Source organism: Scyliorhinus canicula, chromosome 10, assembly GCF_902713615.1.
Source record: "Scyliorhinus canicula chromosome 10, sScyCan1.1, whole genome shotgun sequence".
Classification (NCBI taxonomy): Eukaryota; Metazoa; Chordata; class Chondrichthyes; order Carcharhiniformes; family Scyliorhinidae; genus Scyliorhinus; species Scyliorhinus canicula.
This window is the reverse complement of record NC_052155.1, coordinates 115,822,447-115,845,980: the sequence shown is the minus strand read 5'-3', so window position 1 is coordinate 115,845,980 and position 23,534 is coordinate 115,822,447. Positions and strand designations below refer to the sequence as shown.

Below are 23,534 nucleotides of genomic sequence, written 5' to 3'. Positions count from 1 at the left end.
CACACTGTTGTTATATGATGTTCTGTATTCATGTTAGCTCGGTATACGAGCAGTTGCGTGGCTCTGCCCATTGGGGGAGATGAGTTTGTACTGGGCTCCGCCCATGCCTCCTCCCACTAACCGGAAGTATAAAGCTTTGCAGTCGTGAGCCTGCCTGCCAGTTCATCACGTCGTAGGCAGGTTCTGTTGTAAGACTATTAAAACCACTGTTCACTTTCAACCACGTGTCTTGTGAATTGATGGTCACATCAATTTAATAGTCTTAGGAAACTAGAAGAAAACGACTATGGAATCAGCCCTCAAACCTGACTGACTAGAACTCGACCCGCAGGCTGCAGAGGCAAGAGAAATCTTTCAACACTGGCTCAGATGTTTTAAGGCCTACCTAGCTGAATCCAAGTACTCCAGAAACTACAGAGGAGCAGAAACTCAATCTACTGCACGCAAGGGTGAGCCACCGTATATCTACTCAACTCAATAGTACTAACTCGTATACGGGGGCCCTAGCCATGCTAGATCGAATGTACATGAGGCCCATCAATGAGGTCTACGCGCGCCATATTTTTACAACCCGCCGCCAGCGCCCCGCGGAGTCGTTGGAAGAATTCCTGCGGGACTTAAAGACTTTAGCTCGGGACTGTAATTACCAGGCTGTATCAGCCGAACAGCACATGGAGCTCACCGTCGGGGATGTGTACGTGGCAGGCCTCAGATCAAACTATGTACGCCAGCGGTTGCTCGAAAAAGGGGCCCAGAATCTAGAGGACACGGTAGAATTGGTCTCGTTCCGCAGCCTCACCTCATTCCCCGCGGACCAAGCGACCCCATCCTGGGCCCCCGACCAGCGACTTCCCCAGGCCTGCGCCGCGCGGCCACCCAGCCACCACGCAGCTCCAGGATGCCATTTTTGCGGGCAGCCCCAGCACCCACGGCAGTATTGCCCGGCCCGTAACGCGACCTGCAGCAGCTGCGGTCGCAAGGGACACTATGCCCGGGTCTGCCTGGCAAAGCAGGCCCCATCTCCTAACTCTTCCGCAGCCTCCCAGAGCACTCGTTTTCAAACTCCACAGGCCCGCAGGCCCCGAAATGCTGCGGCCTGTACTCCGACTCCGCCCCCAAACGACACATGCGACTCATGGGGGCCGCCATCTTGGCAACCCCCCTCCACGCGGCCGGCCACGTGCGACTCATGGGGGCCGCCATCTTCCTCGCCGCCCGCCACGTGCGATCCACGGGGGCGGGCATCTTGGTATCCTTCCTCTCCTCGCTCAGAAAATCGCCTCGAAGGCTACGAATTCAGAGGGCAGTCATCACGGGGCCACTCCAGCACAGTTGATCCAGCCGCTGACTACCCGCAACTCAGCGCGGTGACTTTGGACCAGTCGCATCCGAAACATCTCCGCAACTCCATGATGACCATTGAAATCAACGGGTACAGGACATCGTGCCTCTTCGACTCCGAGCACCGAGAGCTTCGTACACCCAGATCTGGTAAGACGCTGTTCGCTCTCTATCTTCCCTGCACGGCAAACTATCTCCCTCGCTTCGGGCTCTCACTCTGTTCACCTCCAAGGGCGCACGGTTGCGACCCTAACGATCCAGGGCACTAGCTACTCGAACTTCCAGCTGTACGTGCTCCCTGAACTCTGCGCCCCACTCTACTGGGACTCGACTTCCAGTGTAACCTGAAAAGACTCACACTCAGCTTCGACGGGCCCTTGCCCCCGCTCACTATTTGCAGCCTTGCTACGCTAAAAATCGACCCCCCTCCACTCTTTGCCAATCTCACGCCGGACTGCAAACCCGTAGCCACTCGCAGCAGGCGGTACAGCCTGCAGGACAGGGTGTTTATCAGAACCGAGGTCCATAGGCTCCTACGTGAGGGGATCACAGAGGCCAGTAATAGCCCCTGGAGAGCTCAGGTGGTGGTCGTCAAGACCGGGGAAAAATTCCGAATGGTAGTGGACTATAGCCAAACCATTAATCGGTTCATGCTCCTCGATGCGTACCCCCTCCCCAGGATTGCAGACATGGTGAATCAGATCGCCCACTATCGCGTCTTCTCCACGGTGGATCTGAAGTCTGCATACCACGAGCTCCCAATCCGCCCGGAGGACCGCCACTTCACGGCGTTTGAGGCTGACGGCCGCCTCTTCCACTTCCTCCGGGTTCCCTTTGGCGTCACGAATGGGGTCTCAGTGTTCCAACGAGCAATGGACCGAATGGTGGACCAGTACGGGCTGCGGGCCACGTTTCCGTACTTGGACAACGTCACCATCTGTGGCCATGATCAGCAGGACCACGACGCTAACCTCCATCGATTTCTCCAAACTGCCCAGAAACTTAATCTTACTTACAACACGGAGAAATGCATTTTCCGCATGACCAGGCTAGCCATCCTCGGCTATGTCATGGAAAACGGAGTCCTGGGCCCCGACCTGGGCTCCCTCTCCCTCATTGTCCCAAGGCCCTCAAAAGGTACCTGGGGCTTTTCTCATATTATGCCCAGTGGGTCCCTCAGTATGCGGACAAAGCCCGCCCACTATTTAAGGCCACACTCTTCCCTCTATCGGATGGGCTCGTCAGGCCTTCACTCGTATCAAGGAAGACATCGCCAAAGCGGCCATGCAGGCGGTGGATGAATCCGTCCCTTTCCAGGTAGAGAGCGATGCCTCAGAGGTTGCTCTCGCTGCCACACTAAGTAAGGCAGGGAGACCAGTTGCCCTTTTGCCCCCGAACCCTCTCCGCTTCGGAACTTCGACACTCCTCGGTCGAAAAGGAAGCACAAGCCATCGTGGAAGCTATACGTCACTGGAGGCACTACCTCGCAGGTAGGAGGTTCACCCTCATCACCGACCAAAGATCGGTTGCCTTTATGTTTGACAACTCACAAAGGGACAAAATTAAAAACTATAAGATCCTACGGTGGAGGATCGAACTCTCCACCTACAAGTACGATATCATGTACCGACCGGGGAAGCTTAACGAGCCCCCAGATGCCCTGTCCCGTGGCACGTGCGCCAGCGCACAAGACGACCGCCTCAAAGCTATCCCCAATGACTTCTGCCACCCGGGGGTCACCCGGCCCGCCCACTACATCAAAGCCCGAAACCTGCCTTTCTCCACCGAGGAGGTAAAAGCCATCACCAGGGATTGCCCGATCTGTGCGGAGTGCAAACCGCACTTCTATAGACCAGACAGGGCCCACCTGGTCAAGGCCTCCCGGCCCTTTGAACGCCTAAGTATCGATTTCAAAGGGCCACTCCCCTCGACCAATAGGAATGTGTACTTCCTGAACGTAATAGACGAGTTCTCTCGCTTCCCCTTTGCTATCCCGTGCCCCGATATGACCTCCCACAGTCATTAGGGCCCTGCATAGTATCTTCACCCTGTTTGGTTTCCCCAGCTATGTACACAGCGATAGGGGTTCGTCCTTTATGAGTGACGAGCTGCGTCAGTACCTGCTCATAAAGGGCATCGCCTTGAGCAGGACTACCAGCTATAACCCCAGGGGGAACGGGCGGGTGGAGAGGGAGAACGCGATGGTCTGGAAGACCATCCTACTGACCTTCCGGTCCAGGAAGCTCCCGACCTCCCATTGGCAGGAGGTCCTCCCCGACGCGCTCCATGCTCTTAGGTCCCTCCAATGTACGGCCACCAACCAGACCCATCACGAGCGGCTATTTGGTTTTTCCAGGGGTACTACCACGGGGGTTTCGCCCCCACCCCGGTTCCTGCTGCTGCTGACCTTTTGTTTTTACCGTTCTGCCAGGAGATCTAGGAATGGTTGCCATCTCCTGAAAAACCCCTGCACTGACCCCCTTAGGGCAAATTTCACCCTCTCCAATTTAATAAACCCCGCCATATCGTTGACCCAGGCCTCCATGCTTGGGGGCCTCGCATCCTTCCACTGAAGAAGAATCCTCCGCCAGGCTACTAGGGACGCAAAGGCCAGAACACCGGCCTCTTTCGCCTCCTGCACTCACGGCTCCACTGCAACCCCAAATATTGCGAGTCCCCAGCCTGGATTGACCCTGGATCCTACCACCCTCGATACCGTCCTTGCTACAACCTTCCAAAATTCCCCCAGCGCTGGGCATGTCCAGAACATGTGGCCATAGTTTGCTGGGCTCCCTGAGCACCTAATACACCCGTCCTCGGTCCCAAAAAACCGGCTCATCCTTGTCCCGGTCATATGAGCCCTATGCAGTACCTTAAACTGTATGAGGCTAAGCCTCGCACACGAAGAGGAGGAGTTCACCCTTTCTAGGGTATCCGCCCACGTCCCCTCCTCAATCTCCACACCCAGCTCCTCCTCCCATTTATCTTTCAGCTCCTCCACCGAGGCCTCGTCTACCTCCTGCATCACCTGGTACACTTCCGAGATCCTCCCCTCTCCAACCCATACCCCCGAGAGCACCCTGTCCTGGACCCCACGCGGCGGCAGCAGGGGGAACCCCGCCACCTGCCGCCTGACAAACGCCCTTACTTGCATGTACCTAAAGGTGTTCCCCGGGAGGAACCTGAACTTCCCTTCCAGCTCACCCAGGCCTCGCAAACTTCCTGTCTATGAACAGGTCCCCCAGCCTCCTGACACCTGCCCTGTGCCAACTCAGGAACCCGCCATCAATTCTCCCCGGAACAAACCGGTGGTTCCCCCGTATCGGGAACCGCATCGAGGCCCCCACCTCCCCCCTGTGCCGCCTCCATTACCCCCAAATCTTGAGGGTAGTTGCCACCACCGGGCTCGTGGTATACCTCGTCGGAGGGAGCGGCAGCGGCGCCGTTGCCAGCGCTTCCAGGCTCGTACCCACACAGGATGCCATCTCCAGCCTCATCCCTGCCACCCCCTCCCCGTCCATTACCTACTTACGCACCATCGCTGAGTTGGCAGCCCAATAATACCCACAGAGGTTGGGCAATGCCAGCCCCCATCCCCGCTCCAAGAACACCCGTCTCACCCTTGGAGTCCCGTGTGCCCACACAAACCCCGTAATGCTCCTGTTAACCCGCCTAAAAAAGGCCTTTGGGATAAGGATGGGGAGGCACTGGAACAAGAACAGAAACCTCGGGAGCGCCGTTATCTTGATTGACTGCACCCTACCCGCCAAAGACAGCGGCAGCATGCCCCACCTCTTAAACTCCTCCTCCATTTGCTCCACTAGCCTTGTGAGGTTTAGCTTATGCAAGGCCCCCCAGCTCCTGGCCACCTGAACCCCCAAGTACCTGAAGCTCCTCTCCGCCCTTTTCAGTGGGAGCCTCCCAACCCCCCCCCCCCCTCCTGGTCTCCCGGGTGTACCACAAACAGCTTGCTTTTCCCAAAGTTAAGCTTATACCCTGAGAAATCCCCAAATTCCCGGAGAATCCCCATCACCGCCGGCATTCCCCCCACCGGGTCCGCCACATACAACAATAGGTCATCCGCATAGAGCGACACTCGGTGCCCCTCCCCACCCCGGACCAGCCCCCTCCAATCCCCCGACTCCCTCAGCGCCATAGCCAAGGGTTCAATTGCCAGCGCAAAAAGTAGGGGGGACAGGGGACACCCCTGCCTCGTCCCTCGGTATAGTCGAAAATACTCCGACCTCCTCTTATTCGTGGCCACACTCGCCATCGGGGCCTCATACAACAGCCTCACCCAACTGACAAACCCCTCCCCAAACCCGAACCTTTCCAGCACCTCCCACAAGTACCTCCACTCGACCCTATCAAAGGCCTTCTCCGCATCTAGCGCCACCACTATCTCCGCCTCCCCTTCCACCGCTGGCATCATAATAACGTTCAAGAGCCTCCGTATATTAGTGTTCAGCTGCCAGCCCCTTCACAAACCCCGTTTGATCCTCGTGGATAACCTGCGGCACACAATCTTCTATCCTCGTGGCTAAGATCTTTTCCAACAACTTGGCATCCACATTCAGGAGTGAGATCGGCCTGTATGACCCACACTGCAGGGGATCCTTGTCTCGCTTAAGGATCAAAGAGATCAGCGCCCGAGACATCGTCAGGGGAAAAGCCCCCCCTCCCTCGCCTCGTTAAAGGTCCTAACCAACAGGGGGCCCAGCAGGTCTGCATACGCCTTGTAAAATTAAACCGGGAACCCATCCGGCCTCGGCGCCTTCCCTGACTGCATGTTCCCTTACCCTTTAACCAGCTCCTCAAGCTCAACTGGCGCCCCCAGACCCTCCACCCGTTCCTCCTCCACCCTCGGGAATCTCAGCCGGTCCAAAAAGCGCCCCATCCCCCCCTTCTCCGCCGGAGGTTCGGACCGATATAGTCTCTCATAAAAGTCCCTGAAGACCCCATTAATGTCTACCCCCCTCCGCACTACATTTCCTCCCCGGTCCTTAACTCCACCAATCTCCCTAGCCGCATCCCGCTTACGGAGCTGGTGTGCCAGCATCCTACTCGCCTTCTCCCCATACTCGTACACCGCACCCTGAGCCTTTCTCCATTGAGCCTCTGCCTTTCTGGTGGTCAACAAGTCGAACTCAGCACGAAGGCTGCGCCGCTCCCTCAGCAATCCCTCCTCCGGGGCCTCCGCGTACCTCCTGTCCACCCTCACCATCTCCCCCACCAATCTCTCCCTTTCTCTCTGCTCCTCTCTCTCCCTGTGGGCCCAAATGGAGATCAACTCCCCCGAACCACCGCCTTCAGCGCCTCCCAGACCGTCCCCACTCGGACCTCCCCATTATCGCTGGCCTCCAGGTACCTCTCGATGCATCCTCGAACCCGCCCCCTCACATCCTCGTCCACCAGCAGCCCCACCTCCAAGTGCCACAACGGGCGCTGGGCCCTCTCCTCCCCCAGCTCGAGGTCCACCCAATGCGGGGCATGGTCAGAAATGGCTATCGCCGAGTACTCAGCGTCTACTACCCCTGCAATCAGCGCCCTACTCAAAACAAAGAAGTCGATCCGGGAGTAGGCCTTATGCACATGGGAGTAGTATGTATATTCCCTGGCCCTCGGCCTCGCGAACCTCCAAGGATCCAGCCCTCCCATCTGGTCCATAAACCCCCTCAGCACCTTCGCCGCCGCAGACCTCCTGCTCCCAGCATGGTTGAGGACACCGGGCCCGGTTCTCCTCCGGAAGCACGTCAGGACCCACAAAACTGACCCACTCGTTGAGAGAGTGCTCCTACTCCACTCGAACCCCCAATACACGTTCATCGAATACCCTGACGGCCGTCAGGACACTGTTTCCCTCCGGGACCTGGCGCCTGCAGGATCCTACTCCGACACTACTTCCGCCGAGGTACCCCTCACACTATACCCCTCCCAGCCCCCTGCTCCCGGCGCCCCCACGCCTGTAGGTCCGCTGCCCGTGCTCCACGCCCCCGCGCCCTTGGGTTTCCGGCGCTCCCCGTCACCAGTCGAACCAGTCGGATACGAAGCTCTGACAGAATCACCCCCAGAGTCCGCCATTGTACCCTCGCCGACCGCCACCACACAGCCACCAGAAGAGGCTGCAACCCCGGTGCTTCATCGATCCCAGAGGACGACTCGGCCGCCGGATCAACTCAATTTGTAATCTGTAATTTGTCATTTGTAGACATATCACCCCCGCTGAACTTGATTTTTTTACAGGGGGTGAATGTGGTGAATCACATTCCGCGTAATTCACACTGTTGTTATATGATGTGCTGTATTCATGTTAGCTCGGTATACGAGCAGTTGCGTGGCTCTGGCCATAGGGGGAGATGAGGAGTTTGTACTGGGCTCCACCCTTGGCTCCGCCCATGGCTCCTCCCACTAACCAGAAGTTTAAAGCTTGCAGTCGTGAGCCTGTCTGCCAGTTCATCACGTCGCAGGCAGGCTCTGTTGTAAGACTATTAAAACCATTGTTCACTTCCAACCACGTGTCTTGTGAATTGATGGTCACATCACAACCCACAGGAGAGTGGGTCCTACAGGTCCATTTCTTTGTTGAACACGGATGTGAAAGTGTTGACGAAGGTGCTGCCGTTTAGGTTGGGCGGGGGCGGGGGGGGGGGGGGGAGTGTGACAGAGGTGGTCTCCGAGGATCAAACATGTTCTGTGAAGGGTAGGCAGCTCTCCAGCAACATTAGGAGGCTGTTAAATGCAGTTATGACTCCGTCAGGGGGGCATCATTGGTAGTTATTGTATCCGTGGATGCAAAGAAGGCCTTTGACCAGATAGACTGGCGGTGTCTGTTTGAGATTCTGAGTAGGTTTGGGTTTGGACCAAAGTTCGTGGCCTGAGTTCATCTTTTGTATGCGTCCCCGGTGGCAAGTGTGTGTACGAATGAGATGAGTTCAGGATACTTTGAGCTACATAGAGGAACGAGGCACAGTGCCCGCTGTCGGCATTGTTATTTGCATTGGCGATTGAGCCCTTGGCAATGAATGGCACTTCGGGGTTCAGCTGAATGGTGAGGGATTGTGAGGGGGCAATGAGCACTGGGCGTCACTGTACGCAGACGGCCTGTATTATTTGTGTCAGACCTGCTGGAGAGTATGGAAAAATCATGGGCCTGCTGGAGAGATTTGGGGCCTTCTCTGGGTATGAGCTGAATGTAGGGAAGAGCGAGGTGTTTCCAGTGAATGTGGCGGAGTGGGGGCCAATTTGGGGGCGTTATTTGGTAAGAGAGCGGTTTAGGTATTTGAAGTTCAGATGACGCATGAGTGGGCCGCGATGCACAAGTAGAACTTGACAGCACTAGTGGAGAAGGCTAAGGGGGATCTCAAGGGGTGGGATGCTTTTTACTTGTCGTTGGCAGGGAGGGTGCAGGTGCTAAAGATGAATGTGCTGCCAAGGTTCCTGTTTGTCTTTCAGACCCTCCTGATCTTCCACCATAAGGTATTTTTCCAGAGTGTGGCAGCGCTGATCTTGGAGTTTATATGGGCTGGGAAGGTACCAAGGGTGAACAGGGTTCTGTTGCAGAAGCAGAGACAGAAAGGGGGGTTGGCGCTCCCAATCCTGATATATTATTCCTGGGTTTACAAACGTGGAGAAGGTGGAGTGGATCAAGTTGGACGAGAGTCTTGCAGGGGGTCCAGTCTAAGGCCCTGGTGACAGCCCCAATGCTGTTAGCCCCAGAGAAGTATTCGGGAAGTCTGGTGGTGCAGTCGGCGGTCAGGATATGGACTCAGTTGAGGACACGTTTCAAGTTGGATAAAATGTTGGTGTTGACGCCACTGTGTGGGTGGGAACCAAGGTTTAAGCCAGGGGAGGTAGGTGGGATATATGGGAAGTGGGGGTCGGTGAGGCTGGAGTGGGTTAGGGATATGTTCTTGAAGGGGATGTTTGTGGGGTGAGACAAGCTGCGTGAGAGGTTTGAACTGAGGGGTAGCAAGTTTAGGCATATGCAGGTGTGGAACTTCGTGTGAAAGGAGTGGCGGACGTTCCCCCAGCTACAGGAAAACATGTTTTTGGAGCAACTGCTGCTCCCTGATGATGTGGGGAGGGCAGGATTGGGGGCATATATGGGTGGTTGGGGGAGCAGGATAAGACACAGATGGTGAGGATAAAGCGTAAGTGGGAGGAGTTGGGGAGGAAGATAGGATGGGACATAGGAGGGACTCCTATGGATGAGGAGATGTGGCGAGTGAACTCAGTCTTCCTGCGCAGGGATGAGCTTGATTCAGTTCAAGATGGTGTACAGGGTACACATGACTCAGATAAGGATGATTGAGTTCTTCCAGGGGGTGATAGATGAGTGTGAGAACTGTGGGCAGGGTCCAGCAAATCATGCACAAATGTTCTGGGGCTGTGAGAAGCTAGAGAGCTTTTGGGAAGCGGTGTTTGGAACGCTATCCAGAATAGTTGGGGCAGAGGTCAGGCCAGACCCTATGGTGGCAATATTTGGGGTTTCTGAGGAACCGGGGCTGCTGGTGGGGAAGGGGGCCAATGTCGTTGCCTGTGCTTTCAGATTGGCCGGTAAAGGATCCTTTTGAATCGGAGGTCGGAGACACGGCCGGGGGTGGCAACCTGGTTGAGGGACTTGAATGACTTTCTCCGGCTGGAGATGATGAAGTTTGAGTTAAGGGGATCAGAAGAAGATTTTGAAGTGCGGTGGAGGCCATTCATGACCTTATTTGAGGAACTGTTAGTCGCGGGAGGGGGGCTAGGGGAAGGGAGGGATTAAAAAGGGAAAATCTGTACAAACCGTTGACTATGTTTTGATGGACTGTGCACTCTTTTGATGTGTATGTTTCGAATAAAATATCTTTGGAAAAAAAAACAATCCACGCACCAAAAACAATAAAGCAAAAGAAATAGGAACTAAGGGAAGCAACAGGAAAGGCCCTTGCAATATAATTATTGGAAGTAATAAGGATAGACCAAATAATTACGGACCAGCCTTCCTAACCTTGGTGGTGGTAAAATTATTTGGAACAAATTCTGAGGGGCAGTATGGATAGTCATTTATAAAGGCATAAGTTAATCAAGGACAATCAGCATTGATTTGTTAAGGAATTGTTATGTCTGACTAACTTGATGGAATTTCTTGTGGAGGTAACAAGGGGGGTTGATAAGGTTAGTGTGATATGGCCTATATGGAATTTAGCAAGGCTTTTGACTAGATCCTTCCATGGAACACTGGTCAGAAACTTAAGAGACTATGGGATCCAAGGGAAAATGGCAAAATTAGATCCTGGCTCAGTAACAGGAAGTAAAGGATAATAGTCAACAGTTGTTTTTGTGACTGGGATGCTGTTTGCAGGGCTCAGTACCAGATCCCTTGCTTTTCATGCTTTTTATATCAATGATTTTAGAATAAAATGTAGGGAGCATGATTAAGAAGTTTGCAGAGTCCTTAAAAATTGCAAGAAGGCACTAATCATAGAATCATAGAATTTACAGTGCAGAATAAGGCCATTTGGTCCATCGAGTCTGCACAGGCCCTTGGAAAGAGCCCACACCACCACTCTATCCCCATAACCCAGTAGCCCCACCCAATCTTTTTTTTTTGGACACTAAGGGCAATTTATCATGGCCAATCCACCTAACCTGCACATCTTTGGACTGTAGGAGCAAACCGGAGCACCCGGAGGAAACCCACACAGACACGGGAAGAAAATGCAAACTCCACACAGATAGTGACCCAAGCCGGGAATCGAACCTGGGACCCTGGAGCTGTGAAGCAACTGTGCTAACCACTGTGCTACCATGCCCCGCGGTGGGCAGAAATGTAGCAAATATGTGAAGTTTGGAGGAGCATTAAATGATGCATTTGGAGAGGGCAAATAAGATAAGGGAATATACAGTAAATAGTAAGAAACTGAAAGACGGAACATTTTGCATGTTTTGCACTCCGTTACTGAACTTAACATCAACACGTCCATTATCGGTGCACTGTAGCTGCAGTATGCAAAATCTATATAATGCAGCTGTTTCCTTCTCTCTGTAGTGGGGGTCACACATGCAACAAACAATGACATGGGAAAATGGTTAATCTGCAAGTCGTACACCATTCAGACATGGTCATATATCACTTGTTTTTTCATTGCGTTCAGGTCACTTTCCTCAACTCTGTACCCACACCCTATGAAACACCATTACCTCAAGAATTACAGCAGTTTAAAAAGAACCCCGATCACTTCCTCAGAACAACTTGGGCCAACTCATAAATTTGACCGTATCCAATGATATCTTGAGAACAAGTATATGTTTTAAGTAGGGGGTGGTTTAGCACACTGGGCTAAATAGCTATCTTTTAAAGCAGACCAAGGCAGGCCAGCAGCACGGTTCAATTCCCGTACCAGCCTCCCCGAACAGGCGCCAGAATGTGGCGACTAGGGTCTTTTCACAATAACTTTATTTGAAGCCTATTTGTGACAAAAAAACATTTGGATTTAATTTTTTACAATAAATTCACAAACACATGTTTATTACTGGTCCTTGCACTGAAATCGAGTGATTTTGCATTCCATCATTGCTATGCATTGTTTTTAGATTGGGAGCGTGTGCTGACACTGTACTAAAGTCCTGTACCTATAGCTAATGTAATGTAATTTTTTTTGCTGTTGAAGAGTTGCATTATGGCACCACCTATAGGCATAAAAAGTATTCCAAGTCAGTAAGAATTGTGTTTTTCAATGCCAACTTAGGCCTGTTTCCAATGTATTTTCAGATGGAATGTTGTACCAAATGCCTCATTTGTAAAATACTAGTTCATTTTATGTGGTAATAAGTATTGGCCAATTCTATTTTTTTGTGTCAAACATTATTGGGTGGTGGGGAGCAATGGAGACAATTTTGGAGTGAGGTAGGAGAGGAGGCAGGAGCAAGGGAGGTGGGGAAACTTGATGGACAAATTGTGAGATTGTGGCATAGAAAAATCCCCAGGGAAGGAATTGAGTTGTGGGTTTGGGGGTGGTGGGTGAGTAGATGGTTTTATACAGATGGGGAATGTAGTTAGATATCGTGATTGAAGGAGCCAGAGCCATTTGGGAGTTGGGTTGGACTTAAATAACAAATGGGATGGTGAAATTATTGAAATCTGTACAATTCGAGAGGGAGGTAATTGAAATATAAGTGAGGGTGTGAGAGATATGTTGAAGCATGTTATAAATTTACTCAGTGTGGGTGGAGGGGTAAAGATTTCTTTAGTTTGTTTGGAAAATTATTGGATCTTAAATATCACTGTTTTAACCTGAAAGTCTGATGCTTGGATTTACTGTAAATTCAGTGAGGTGTTGTAATATTAGGGTATGTTCTATTGTAATCAGCTGGTCAAATAATGCTAAATCTACAATTCTAATAATACTACTTTTGTAATCTTGCAACCTCTCACTATTTCTAATAGGGAATTAATTAATAGAACAAGTGTAGCAATTACGTTTTGTATCAATTTTGTTTCATGGAGTAGCCTAAATTTAGAGACTGATACGAAGGGAGTGAGGTGAGATGCCAGGCTATTGAAAAAAGTGTGGGGGCTGAGAGTAAATCAGTGAATGAATGATAGAAAAGGGCAGGGGGGATATAACATGATTTGGATAGTGTTACAGCAGCGCGTGCTAACGCCCGTGCAGGCATTGGGGACTTAACAGCCTCTTCAAGTGCCATCATATTTGTCATTCTGTGAAAGCTCTTTTATTGTCTCTAAATATAGAGTGGTTTTGAAATTTTGGCACTGAGCTGAATTTAGGTCGAAATGGCCTGAGAGCAGTGACCCAACCACCAAGTTGATTTTTTTTCAAGATCACATTCTAAGTTAGATTCGGATAAAAACAGGGAACAGGAGGAGGGGAGTTGCTGAAATATGTGCAAACAAAATGTTCTTGGTCAGTATGTTTCCAGGTCAATGAGGAAGGAAACAGTGCTGGATCTAGTTCTGGGAATGAAGTGGGGCCAATGGGCGAGCATTTGGTGAATGGTGATCTCAATATCATTAGGTTTGGAGCAGTCGTGGAAATGGACAAGGGACAGGCAAAGTTGAAAATACCTCACTGATAGAGGGATAGAAACATACATAGAAAATAGAATCAGGAGGAGGCCATTCAGCCCTTCGAACATGCTCCATCAGTCATTATGATCGTGGCTGATCATCAAATTCAATACGCTGATCACGCATTCCCCCATATCCCTTAATCCTTTTAGCCCCTAGAGCTACATCTAATTCTTACTTGAAATTGCACAATGTTTTGGCCTCAACTTCTTTCTGTGGCAGCAAATTCCACAGATTCGCCACTCTCTGGGTGAAGAAATTTCTCCTTACCTCAGTCCTAAAAGGTTTACTCCTTATTCTCAAACTATGACCCCTAGTTCTGGACTTTTCCATCATAGGAAACATTCTTTCTGAATATACCCTGCCTAATCCGGTTAGAATTTTGTAAATTTCTATGAGATCCAGTCTCGCTCTTCTAAACTCCAATGAATATAATCCTAACCAACGTAATCTCTGCTCATATGACAGTCCTGTCATCCCAGGAATCAGCCTGGTAAGCCTTCGCTGTGCTCTATCCATAGCAAGAACATACTTCCTCAGATAAGGACACCACGATTACACATAATATTCCTGGTGTTACCAATGCCCTGTACAATTGTAGTAAAACATCCCTATTCCTATATTCAAATCCTCTCGCTATGTAGGCCAACATACCATTTGCCTTCTTTACTACCTGCTGTACCTATGTACTTTCAGTGACTGATGCACGAGGCCAACAAGGATTCGTTAAGGATCCACCTCTCAATTTACACCCATTCAAGTAATATTCTGCCTTGTTATTTTTGATACCGAAGTAGATAACCTCATATTTATCCACATTATACTGTATCTGCCATAATATGCCCACTCACTCAGCCAGTCCAAATCACGCTGAAGCATCTCTGCATTCTCCTCGCAGCTCACCCTCCCACTAGCTTTGTATCATCTGCAAATTTGAAGATAATACATTTAGTTCGCTTGTTTAAGTCATTAATATATAATGCTGGGGTCCTAGCACTAATCCCTGTGGTACTCCACTAGTGACTGCCTGCTGTTCATATAAGTCCAATTTATTCCAGATCTTACTTCCCATCTGCTAACCAGCTTCCTATCCATCTCGAGACGCTACCCGCAATTCCATACACTTTAACTTTACAGAGTAATCTGCTCTGTGAGACCTTGTCAAATGTCTAAATAAACCACATCCACTGGTTCTCCCTGGTCAACTCTACTAGTTACATCCTCAAAGAATACCAGTAGAATTGTCAAGCACGATTTCCCTTTCATAAATCTATGCTGACTTTATCTTATACCGCTGCTTTCCAAGTGCTGTGCTATGGAATCCTTGATATTGGACTCTAGCAACTTCCTCACTACTGACAGTTCCCTGTTTTCTCTCTACCTCCACTTTTGAATAGCAGGCTTACATTAGCTATCCTCCAATCTGTAGGAACCATTCCAGAGTCCAAAGAATTATGAAAATGACCACCAATGGATTACCATTCCACGACTACTTCCTTAAGGACTCTCGGGTGAAGATTATCAGACCCTGGAGATTTATCAACCTTTAATCCCATCAATTTCCCCAAAACTATTTCTCCACTAATACTGATTTTCTTCAGCTCTTTACTAAAACTTGTGTTTCTCATAACTTCTATTGCATTATTCATGTATTCCTTTGTGAAGTCAGAAGCAAAGTACCAATTTAGTTCCTCAGCCATTTCATTGTTCCTTGTTATGAATTCCCATGTTTCTGACTAAGGGGTCAGATTTGTTTTTATCAGTCTTTTTTTCTTTATATACATATGGAAACTTTTACAAACAGTTTTTATGTTCTCCGCTAGCTTACTTTCATACTCTTATTTTCCCCTTCCTAATCAATCCCTTGGTCTGCCTTTGCTGAATTTTAAACTGCTTCCCATCCTCGGGTCTATTCCTTTTTCTTGCCAATTGATATGATTCTTCTTTAAATCTAATACTAGCTTACTTTCATACTCTTATTTTCCCCTTCCTAATCAATCCCTTGGTCTGCCTTTGCTGAATTTTAAACTGCTTCCCATCCTCTGGTCTATTCCTTTTTCTTGCCAATTGATATGCTTCTTCTTTGAATCTAATACTATCTCTAATATAGGGGCTGGTTTAGCTCACTGGGCTAAATCACTGGCTTTTAAAGCAGGCCAGCAGCACGGTTCAATTCCCGTACCAGCCTCCCCGGACAGGCGCCGGAATGTGGCGACTAGGGGCTTTTCACAGTAACTTCATTTAAGCCTACTCGTGACAATAAAGCGATTTTCATTTTCATTTTCAATATCCCTTATGAGCCACGGTTTGGCCACAGTTCCCTTTCCACTATTACACAAAGTACGAATCTACAGCTTTTGGAGTTCACTATTTGTTCCTTGTATGCCCGCCATTGCCTGTCTACTGTCCTTCCTGTCAGTAATGTTTCCCAGTCCAGCATAGCCAATTCGTGCCTCATGCCATCATAGTTACCTTTATTGAGATTCATAACCCTGGTCTCAGAATCAACATCCTCACCATCCACCTTGATAAATAATTCTATCATATTATGGTCACTCATCCCAAGAGTTCCCTCATAATTAGATTGCCAACTAATTCTTTTTCATTGCACAATACCCAGTCTAAGATGGCCTCTTCCCTTGTTTGTTCCTCGTCGTATTGATCCAGAGAACCATTCCCTATAAGAACTAGGAGCCATCTGGCCCTTTGAGCCTGCTCCACCGTTCAATGAGATCATGGCTGATCTTTTGTGGACTCCAGAAATTCCTCCTCTTTTGTACTATGACTAATTTGACTCACCCAATCTATATGCAGATTAACGTGACCCATAATAGCAAATGTTCCTTTATCACACACATCTCTGGATAATTTCGATAATTTGAAATTTGGCTGCAGTGAATCAATAAGTAATAAATGTGTAATGGGAGACCTTTTAGGAAATAGTTTGGGTATAAACTGTACACATTTTTAAGAGGGGAAAAGGAAAGCCATCTAAAGGGTGGAATCTTTGGATGTGACGGTAAAAAAATATGAAACAAGAAAAGGAGGCTTGGGATAAATGTCATGTTCAAAATGTTGTTGCAAACCAAGAGAGTGAAGGGTTTATCGGGGGAAATGTGGAGTTGAGGTAATATGATAAGCAACAATCTTATTGAAAGACAGAGCAAGCTCTAGGAATTGTGTCTATTTCCTGCTCCTAATTTGTATGTTTGTATGTATGAATCAAGCTAAGTGCAGGGGAAAACTAACAAAAGAAAATATATGCAAATAGATCACTGGGCAACATAAAACGGAATATTAAAGTCTATCTTAAACATATAAAAGAGTAACTATCCACTACCCACTCTTCTGTCATCTTCACCTCAGGTCCAACTTCTTTGGTCAGGAAACCTCCCTCTGAACAGTGGACCCTTTTACCATTGCCAGTATTCTCCCTCCTCCTGGATGCCTCCCTCTCTAGATCTTTTCATTGAAAACTGCTGACCTGACATTGACCATTTCAATTCTCTATTCCCCTCACTCATTCTAATCTACCTCTCACTCAACATCCAGCATCCTGTTCTCTCAGATACAGTTCAAATGTTATCACCAAACTTTGATAATGTTGGTACTGCTGTCTGACGTATTGACCTCTAGTTAGCAGAGATCGAATGGTGTCTCTGACACTTCTTCCTACCTGTCCCTGGACGATGAACCTGCCCCTGATAATCAAACCATTGTTTCATTTTTTTGGGGAAATCTTCCCTCTGTGACCTCCGATCTCATTAACCCCAATGTTTTACAGCCCACTTCCACCTCATTTCCAAACAAAAAAGTAGTTCTGATGAAAGATCATAATTCTGAAACACAATCATTGTTTCTCATTCGACAGATGCTGTTAGACCTGTTGAGTATTTCCATTATTTTCAGTTTTAATATTAAATGGGTACTTTGGTAGCATTCTCTTTCGGAGGACAGATGTAATGTTGCAGTAAAGGAAGGGTGTGTGAAGAAATCAGATATGATCAAAGCTGATCAAAAGGAGTTCTAATGTGACTGGCAGTACACAAGATAGAAAAGTCACTCAGTTGCACCTCAAAAAAGGAGAGAGAAAATATATAGATAACTTCACATCAGTGATCAAAAACATTTAGAGATAATAATCCAAGACCACATGGATTGCCACTTGGAAGAATATGGGTAATAAATGATGGTCAAATGGATTTATTAAATGTATATTCTGGCTGACTAACTTGATTTGAGTTTTTGGTGAAATAATGGAGAAAGTTAATAAAGGTAGTACTGTTGACCTGTACATGGATTTTCAAGAGGTATTTTATAATGTGCCATATAATTGACATGTTAGCAAAATTGAAGCATATGAGGTTAGATATGCAGTGGCACTCTGGATGTGAAATTGGCTGAGAGACAGAAGCAAAGAGTACTAGTGAATGGAGACTTTTCAGTTTTGGAGGTAAATGTACAGTGGTGTCTCTCAGGGGTCATTACTGTGAGCACTGCTTTTTTTGCATATTGATGACCTGGACTTGGGTATAGAAGACTTTTTTTGTGAAATTTGTGGTTGACCGAAATTTTGGAACTAGTAAACATTGGGGGAATAGTAGTAGACACCAGGGTGACAAACTCGTGAAATTGGCAGACGTGTGGTAGAAACAATTAGGATAGGGATGTGTGAAGTTGATGCTTTTTACAAGGATAAATTAGTGGAGAGTATAAACTAGTTGTTGCAATTTTAAAGGCTGTGCTGGAAGAGAAACCTAGATGTCTTTGAAGGTGACAGGGCATGGTAGCACAGTGGTTAGCACAGTGGGTTAGCACAAAGGCTCCAGAAGGCCTTTGACAAGGTGCCGCATAGGAGATTGTTAAACAAGAAAATAACCCATGGTGTTCAGGTTAAGATCCTGGCATGGATAGAGGATTGGCTGACTGGCAGATGCAGAGAGTGGGGATAAAGGGGTCTTTTCCAGGATGGCAGCCGGTGACTAGTGGTGTGCCTCAGGGGTCTGTGCTGGGACCACAACCTTTTACAATATACACTAATGATCTAGAAAAAGGAACTGAAGGCACTGTTGCTAATTTTGCAGATGATACAAAGATCTGTAGAGGGGCAGGTAGTTTTGAGGAAGCAAGGGGGCTGCAGAAGGATTTGGACAAGCTGGGAGAGTGGGCAATGAAGTGGCAAATGAAATACAATGTGGAAAAGTGTGAGGTTATGCAGTTTGGAAGGAGGCCTTTAGGCATAGGCTATTTTCTAAATGGGGAAATGCTTAGGAAATCAGAAGCACAAAGGGACTTGGGAGTCCTTGTTCACGATTCTCTTAAGGTTAATGTGCAGGTTCAGTCGGCAGTTAAGAAGGCAAATGCAATGTTAGTATTCACGTCAAGAGGTCTAGGATACAAGACCAGGGGTGTACTTCTGAGGCTGTATAAGGCTCTGGTCAGACCCCATTTCGAGTATTGTGAGCAGTTTTGGGCCTCGTATCTAAGGAAGGATGTGCTGGCCTTGGAAAGGGTCCAGAGGAGGTTCACCAGAATGATTCCTGGAATGAAGAACTTGTCATATGAGGAATGGTTGAGGTCTCTGGGTCTGTACTCGTTGGAGTTTGGAAGGATGAGGGGGGATCTTACTGAAACTTGGAGGATACTGCGAGGCCTGGATAGAGTGGACGTGGAGAGGATGTTTCCGCTTGTTGGAAAAACTAGAGCCAGAAGACACCATCTCAGATTAAAGGGACGATCCTTTAAAGCAGAGATGAGGAGGAATTTCTTCAGCCAGAGGGTGGTGAATCTGTGGAACTCTTTGCCGCAAAAGGCTGTGGAGGCTAAATCACTGAGTGCCTTTAAGATAGAGATAGATATGTTCTTGATTAATAAGAGGATCAGGGGTTATGGGAAGAAGGCAGGAAAATGGGGATCAGAAACTATCAGCCATGATTGAATGGTGGAGCAGACTCGATGGGCCGAGTGGCCTAATTCTGCTCCTGTTCCTATGTCTTACGGTCTTGTGACTCTGAGAGAAAAAGAAACTCTGTGTGCAAACGGAGCATGCCTATGATCTAGGCCACTAGACTGCTAGACTCCACTTTGCTTAACAAAGTATCTGTTTCACCCTTCTGTTAGTCGAATCTGCATCTCGCAAGCTTCAGTAGAGCTAAATGCCTATCTTTAAAATTCTTTACTTTCCATTCCAACTTCCTAACACTCAGGGACTTCCAGTCCCAAAAAAGCACCTGCTGCTTGTCTCTATTATGTACATTTTGTTGTCTTCCCCCTGATGGTTAATTTAGATGTTCATGAGTCCTTCTCAACTTTTTCTCAAGCTTAGATAGGTTTACAGAAAGGTCTGTTCCAATGCTATGTCATTGATGAGGTAATGGCCTGATGAAAAATAATTATTCATGTCAGAAGAAATGGTCTGAATGGAGACTTTTAGCCAGATCTATTTCTAAAATGTTTAATTAATTTCTTAAGATTTTATAAAGCCATTAGACCACCATTTCTTACAGAATTTCCAAATGTTTGACTCCGTGATGATAAAGGAACATGCAAACATACAAAATAGGAGCAGAATTCTGCCATTCAGCCCTTTGAGCCTGCTCCGCCATTCAATAAGATCATGGCTGATCTGTTTATGTTGAGTTCCACATTCCCAACTGTTATATTACTTGGGAGTAATATATGTTACTTATTTGCTCATGCCGAGTTAAACTGCAGCTATCTGAGCTTGTTGCCCTTAGCTAGCTGGAATCTCTATCAGTTTGTCCAGTGTTGTGACCCTGCCGTCGGTGTATAGGTCCCTGACTGTCAGTATCCCTCCGTCCTGTCTCCATCTTTTAAAGGTGGCGTCAGTGAGTGCTGGGACGAACCTATGGTTTTTGCAGATGGAGGCTTGAGTCTTCAGTCAGGCCGAATTCCTGCCGTAGCTGGTTCCAGGTCTGGAGGGTGGCTACCACCACTGGATTGCTGGATTGTTTTTTGGGTGGGGATTGGAGTGCTGCCATGGCGAGGGCCCAGAGCGAGGTCCCCCTGCAGGAGGCCTCCGCCGCACGCACCCACTCAGCGTCTGGCTCCTTAATCCATCCCATTACTCTTTCTGCTGTCACTGCCCAGTCGTGGTACTGTAGGTTTGGGAGGGCTAATCCTCCCCTGGAATCCTTTAGAATCCTATCATTTGTTCGTGTCTCCCCCCAAGTGTAGCCACCTAAGATGGACACTGGGCTACAAAATGGAGAACTGCTAAGGCTGCAGGGAAAAAACAGTCTTAGCAAGGACAAGCAGTTTGCAGAAGGCTAATTAGCATTCTGCACGTACAGAAACCAGTTTATGGCCAGGTGCAGGATCTCAGCTAAAGGTGTAAATGGCAACAACGATTTACATAGTAATGAGGTGATCCAGATCCAGGCACACACAATAGAAACATTTAGGTTTGAATGGATACTTTGAGTGGACGCCCAGACGAAACGGCACCATAAGTATCCATCACAAAGAACCATAGAGACCGCCCCACCCATCGAGAAGCGACCCTCAGATTGGGGGGTTTGGAAAATATCGATTGGGAGAAGGCACAATCGATACCTAGCAGGTGAAAGAGCCCGCCCGAAGGGGCACGGACCTCTAGGACCTATAAAAAGAAGGTCAAGCACATGATTCGGTCTGTTGCTTCCAGACTCCGGCCTAGGCTGTTGCATCCTGACTCCGACCCCAGCCTCCAGATCCTGTCTTTCATCACCGGCCGTTGAGCATCAGCCATCGTTCAGTAAGTGCCAAACCAACGCTCGCTACGTGACCCAGGCATTGCTTATACTCTTGCCGACTATTAGTGAACAGAAGGTGCAGTCCAGAAAGGAACAAAGGCCTTGTCCCCTGACCTTGCTGGTTCCTACTTAGATAAGTATTTAGTCGTTTAATAGTAGAAATAAGTATTAGTCTTTAGCGTATGCATGTGTATTTATTATATTTGTTATAATAAATATCAATCGTTTGAACTTACTAATCGGTGTACAGTTTTATTACTTTGAACCTGACCTTGATATACTTGTGAGATGTCTAAATACGGCACCTGGCGACTCCGAGCAGAATTACATACACAGAGCTGTAGTAGTGTTAAGCACACGGCCTTTAAACGGAGGCGTGTTAATACACTCCAATAAAACGCGTAATACACTCAAGTAAAACGTGCAATAAAAAGGCCTTGAGGATATAAATCGGAACGGATCTAAGTAGAAAGAGGTACCTGGGCAGCATGTTCATTTTGATCATCTGCACTCTCCCCGCAAAGGAGAGTGGGAGTGTGTTCCATCTCTGCAGGTTCTTTTTGACTTTGTTTGTCAGACTGGTCAGGTTCCACTTGTGAACCCCCGTCCAGTCATGAGCGATTTGGAGCCCCCTAGTTCTGGACTCCCCCACGAGGACACAACATTTCCTGTGTCAATCTAGGCAATTTTATTCTAACATATTATGTTAAGCAGTGTTATTCTACCGGTTCTGATTAGGGCATTCATCTCACTGAAGTCCCTCCCTTAACTACTTCTGGAAGAGTTTTGGCTGACGAGCAAGTTGAAACAAACTAAAAGTAATTGAACAGTACACAGATAGGTGTAAATGTTTGAATTTTAAAAGTCCTGCAATTAGGGTAATTGCAGTTTCTACCCATTGCAATGCAAACCTTTTATTGTTAGGAAACAGAGATAGTTTAAACAGTCTATATTTGTATTGTGGGGAGTAAAAATAATGTATAAGTTTAGGTTTAAGCTTAATTTGTGTTTTCTGTTGGCATGACTGGGTACCTGCTGGATTGTGCGGCAGCTTCAATGCACGTGGCGATCCAGGACAAAGGAATATTGAAATATTGGATGTGGATCCTTGGTGAAAGCATTGAGCAAAAGTGTTGTTTGGGAGAAGATTGCAAGCATGTTCTTCAAGAGCAGAGTTTGAGAGGGGTGCCAGCACACTGAGAGGTGGCCGTGGATCATCAATCAGAGTCTGGTAGCTCTGAATCTGCAGGCAATGCAGAACAACATCAGACTCTGATTGGTGAAGTCACCTGAAAGCGTGAAACCACTGAGAGAGGGTGGAGACTTGAGAACAGTTCGGATGGACCTCCTGATTGTCTGGTGTGAAGTTTCTGAACTTTCCTTTAGTGAAGCAGCAGTTGAGTTTCTGACACTTGGGCCCAGCAGCCTGAGGCAAAAGCGAGGCTGACGACCTTGCATTGGGGTGCGAGCCTGCAAGGACTGAGGAGGAAGCATGGCCAACGGCTGTCAAGGGACACAGTGGGGCGAATCTTGACCTTCAGGCCAGTGCTGAGGAGGGTGAGCGGGAAACCAACCATCCAAAGAAAGAAAGAACCGCGGCCGGGCCAGGGCAGGCCAAATGATGCCAACAGCAGCCAGCCAGGAGCACATGCAATCATCGAGGCCTGACCACCCGAGCAAGACGTGAGCATTTGGGAGATGCAAGGTCCAAGCAGGCGCCGGTGTGCTTTTCGGGGAGCAGCAGGGTGACTCGATCAGAGGCCAGGACTGAGAGTGAGAAGTCTGGGTGCCAACTGAAACGGTGAGGGTAAGGCTGCTGACTGAGGGTGAGAACAGAGGCCAGGGCAAGCCAGAAAAAGCCAGCAGCAGTCAGGATGCCAGCCAGGAGCATACACAGTCGTTGAGGTTTGAGGTATGGCCACCTGAGCGAAGTTGTGAACAGTCAGGAGATGCGAGGGCCAGGCAGGTGCGAGGGTGGTTTTCAGGGAATGGGGGTCAGGAGGGCATTGATGTCATTGGGGGTGGGTTTTGATGTCATTTTGGCGGGACTTTGCGTCATTTGGTAACGTGTTAACTTTATAACTTTGTAAAGTGTTATGGGAGCGACGGTTTCAGAACCCCAAAATGTATCATGGAGTTCAACCACCTCTCCGTTTAATGGATTGTTGTTTTTGAAGCACACGGCTTGTTCCCCAGGTGTGATAGTACAATTACGGATACGTGGGTTTTTAAACACAAAACACTGTTTATTCCATGAATTCAACTTAACCTTTTTAAATAAACATTGGATCCCTTAACCCCTTACTTCAAAGATAACCCCAAAAATAATACAACACTGAATAATCCCTCAAAATGTTCCTTCAAACCTC

General features: G+C 48.3%; 1 protein-coding gene across 4 annotated transcripts in view; it reads left to right on the top strand.

Moving 5' to 3' along the window:
* Positions 1-23,534, top strand: part of LOC119972615 — a 296,819-nt gene that overhangs the window by 26,106 nt on the left and 247,179 nt on the right. The gene's annotated exons all lie outside the window — the stretch shown is intronic.